The following is a 4,173-nucleotide window of genomic DNA, read 5'->3' on the forward strand; positions in this document are numbered from 1 at the left end:
CTCTTTACTGGATATCTTACTCTGTCTTGACTCTTAGCTCTGGTAAAACAGCAGGCAGTGCGGGTGGCGCTCACTCACTGACGTCACGCGCCTGCGCCGCCTAGTGGGAGGAGCAGGTGCGTGATGTCAGTGAGTGAGCGCCGCCCGCACTGCCTGCTGTTTTACCAGAGCTAAGAGTCAAGACAGAGTAAGCTATCCAGTAAAGAGATTAGCAATGATTAAAGTTAAAGTTAATGATTCGTTTATAAATGTTCTCCTGTGAGCGTCGGGGAGGGGGATCTGTTGATGGCACTATTTAGGGGAGGGGGATCTGTTGATGGCACTATTTAGAGGTGGGGGATCTGTTGATGGCACTATTTAGGGGAGGGGGATCTGTTGATGGCACTATTTAGGGAAGGGGGATCTGTGGATGGCACTATTTAAGGAGGGGGATCTGTGGATGGCACTATTTAGGGGAGGGGGATCTGTGGATGGCACTATTTAGGGGGAGATCTGTGGATGGCACTGGGGGGATCTGTGGATGGCACTGTTTAGGGGAGGGGGATCTGTGGATGGCACTATTTAGGGGAGGGGGATCTGTAGATGGCACTATTTAGGGGGGAGATCTGTTGATGGCACTATTTAGGGGAGGGGGATCTGTTGATGGCACTATTTAGGGGGGAGATCTGTGGATGGCACTGTTTAGGGGGGAGATCTGTTGATGGCACTATTTAGGGGAGGGGGATCTGTTGATGGCACTATTAAGGAGGGAGATCTGTGGATTGCACTGGGGGGGATCTGTGGATGGCACTGTTTAGGGGAGGGGGATCTGTGGATGGCACTATTTAGGGGGAGATCTGTGGATGGCACTATTTAGGGGAGGGGGATCTGTGGATGGCACTGTTTAGGGGAGGGGGATCTGTGGATGGCACTGTTTAGGGGAGGGGGATCTGTGGATGGCACTGTTTCGGGGAGGGGGATCTGTGGATGGCACATAGGAAGGGGTGGGGTTTAGAGAGAAAGGGGTTTGGCCTTGACAGGAAGGGGTGGGGTTTAGAGAGAAAGGGGTTTGGCCTTGACAGGAAGGGGTGGGTCAAATTTATATTAGGGGGGTGCCCGAGTTTAGTCTCGCCTAGGGCAGCACAAAACCAAGATACACCACTGCATAACCCCTGAGAAAGTACACGCTCCCTAAGCTCCTAGCTGTGAAATCTCCCTACGGTACAAGCCATAACTGACTTGGTCCAACCAACTTCACTCAAGGCTTTTCAGAGATTTCTGGGATCTGCTAACTATTATAGGAAATGTATTTGTAATTTTTCCTCTATCACCAAGCCTTTGACTTAGCGGGGGAGCTGATCTTCAGAAATGGAGCTTCGAGGCTGTATCTGCTTTTAGATCTCTGAAGTAGACCTTCATGAAAGCTCCAGTTTTGGTTCAGCCTGATCTGTCACGTCCCTATATTGTGGAGGTGTAGAAGTGGGAATGAAGGCAGTTTCGTCCTAAGGATCCCACTCACTGACTATTCTGTGTCCCTGTGCCTATTTGTCCCGTGAGTTATGGTAGAGATGGAAAACAGAATTTCATAATGTTTGGTCGGTCTTTAGCAGTAGGGCATAAAAAAATAGAAAACAGCACAAATGTGTTAAAAAACAAATGGGTGGTATGGCAGTGGTTGTTGTTTAGTGACTATAGATTGTACTGCCTGGACTATTTTATGGCAGATGTGGCTAAGAAGGTGATATTGCTTAGATTTTAAATCCTGCACAAGGATTTGAGTGGCTACCTCCTACATTGCCTCCTGCATACTATTACATTGCGAGTTTTTTTTTGTATATGGTTACAGTACTCTTTTGGTTTTCACTTCCGGGGTCCTGAATATATCCCATATTTGTATTTATATGACATGCATACATATTTATTCTAAAATTTGTAAATTAGACACTAATTTACAAAAAGTCCAGATTCTAATGAGCATGAATTTTGTGTAATTCAGGACAATCACGAGAGAGAGAGATGGAGATAAAAGAGATTGTGAGAGAGATTGAAAGGGAAACTTTTCTAGGCAATCTAAGCACTTTTGATTCAGGTCAAATTTATTCGGAGCTTAATCAAATTGGCAGGACTATTCTGCCGAATTGGGCCAGAATCTAAATTTAATAAATGTGCTTATCTCTAATAACATGATAATATAGGGGTAATTATCATGTTTAAGTTTTATTTTTATCATTTGCAGGTTTTGGTTAGGTAGGTGATCCCTGTGGTGCTTTTACTTTGACAGTTTTCTTGACTATACAAGGAGAGCATGGTTAATGGGGTTGTCTCACCTCCCTCGTTGTTGGCTGCCTCGCTGCTCTCAGGGCCTCTCTTCCCTGCTTGCTGATGCAAAGCAAGGCAAGCCTGGCAGGGAGGAAGTAATCCCTCCCCTTGTCCGTGCGTGCTCGCTCCCGCGGCTGTCTGAGGAGATTCAGCCTCAGGGAGAGCTGCACAGCTGCAGAGCAGATCGTGACATCCAATGGTAAGTTGCTTGTCATGATCTGTTCTGAGTGATGTGTAAAAGTTCCGCCTCCTGTCATCAACACACAGTTTACTAGGAGATTATGTTTCAGCCTCTGGAAGAGCAGCAGAACAGCAGAGCAGATCGTGACATCCAATGGTAAGTTGCTTGTCACGGTTTGTTCTGTGTGCTGTGTAAAAGTTCTGCCTCCTGTCATCAACAAACAGTTTACTCTGCCTATTTTCTATTTTCCCTGTCACTGCCTCCCTGCAATGTAGTTTCATGTCCTTCCCACCTTCCCCAACTGATCATGTCATTTTTATGCTTTCCCATCCCACTCCATTATTCATGTCTGTATTATGCTCTCACCCCCTCATCGTGTCATTATTATGCTCTCCCACCCCCCTCCATTATTCCTAACAGTATTAGACTCCCCCCCTACCCCACTGATCATGTCATTATTACGCTCTCCCATCCGTAGCGAACACCCTGTAACTGTGATAATCATCCCTGCGAGATGGCCGGGGCCGGGAGTGAATGCGCATGCGCCATTGTCTGTGCGAGCTCACTCCCGTGAAACCCGGCCACCTCGGCAGCCGGAGAGGAGCAGAAGACTCAGCGGTAACAGCGCTTGTGCGGCCACCGCTACTAACATAGTAGAGGTGGCCGTAACCCCTAGAGACGAGCATGTAAAATCGGGGTATAAATATGTCAATAACAGGATTTACATCCTGTTTAGATAATATAAATATATTGAAGAAATGCTTATTGGAGGGGAAGGAATAGACTGAAAGGGGATTGTGAAGGTGAGACAAACCCCTTTAAGGTACAGTACCTAAATAAAACCAATAAAAATGCAGAACACAATTCGGTCTATACCATAAACGTAGGGAGAAGGAAAACCAAATGTGTATTTGACAAAATATTACCAATACAATACTGCCTTTCTTTCTCCTTTAGATTGCATGCCTCTATATGCTATTCCATGTAATGAAGAATCCACTCAAAGGTAACACAACAGGGTCAATCTCGATACAATAATCTGATGGTTACTTGCAAATTAAAAACCTTTCTCTGCTCAGATACTGGTCAGACAAGCCTCTGGCTGGCTGATTTTCTCTGGTTGAGATATTATAGATTGAACTCCAAGGATCCGCACAACCTGCAGATGCTATTATAAGGGGAAGAGGGGTGACTGCAGCAATTTACAGGGGAAAAACTACCAAAGTGCAGACGAGCCTGTGATATCTGCTGAGATTTCTAATAACAAGGTTTTTGTGCTTTCTCCTTTATCTGATTCTATCGCAATTCCCCCCTAAAGCAGCTGTGCTGTGTCCACTGCCTCTCGACACCATCATGTAACGATTCCTCAGCTGGTTTCTAATATTCACATTTGTTTGTTCCTTACAAGTTCAGAATCTTCAGAGTTCAGTCTTACTGTCTTCATTTTCTACCAGTCTGTACTAATGATCTGTAAATACTTTATTTTTTTCCAGTTAAAAAATAAATAATATTAAATTTGTGGTGGGATGTATTTGTAAAAGATAGAGATGCCCGGTAAATAATTCACTAACTTTTATGGAATGCTTGCCAACTTAAAGAGGTTTTCTAGGTCATCAAAGATCAGCTGTGTGAAGAGGCTGCAGCACTCTTGAGTATTGCGGCCTCTTCGTAGGTCAGTAAGTTCACCATCATCG

The 4,173-nt window shown here is 45.1% G+C and overlaps 1 long non-coding RNA gene across 1 annotated transcript; it reads left to right on the forward strand.

Annotated features, from left to right (window-relative positions):
* Positions 1–2,446: 2,446 nt before the first annotated feature.
* LOC120999976 lies at positions 2,447–2,986 on the forward strand. The gene is made up of 3 exons (XR_005778710.1): positions 2,447–2,497; positions 2,589–2,635; positions 2,958–2,986. It is a non-coding gene; the product is annotated as an uncharacterized LOC120999976 (long non-coding RNA).
* Positions 2,987–4,173: the final 1,187 nt, after the last annotated feature.

Source organism: Bufo bufo, chromosome 4 (assembly GCF_905171765.1).
Source record: "Bufo bufo chromosome 4, aBufBuf1.1, whole genome shotgun sequence".
Taxonomy (NCBI): Eukaryota; Metazoa; Chordata; class Amphibia; order Anura; family Bufonidae; genus Bufo; species Bufo bufo.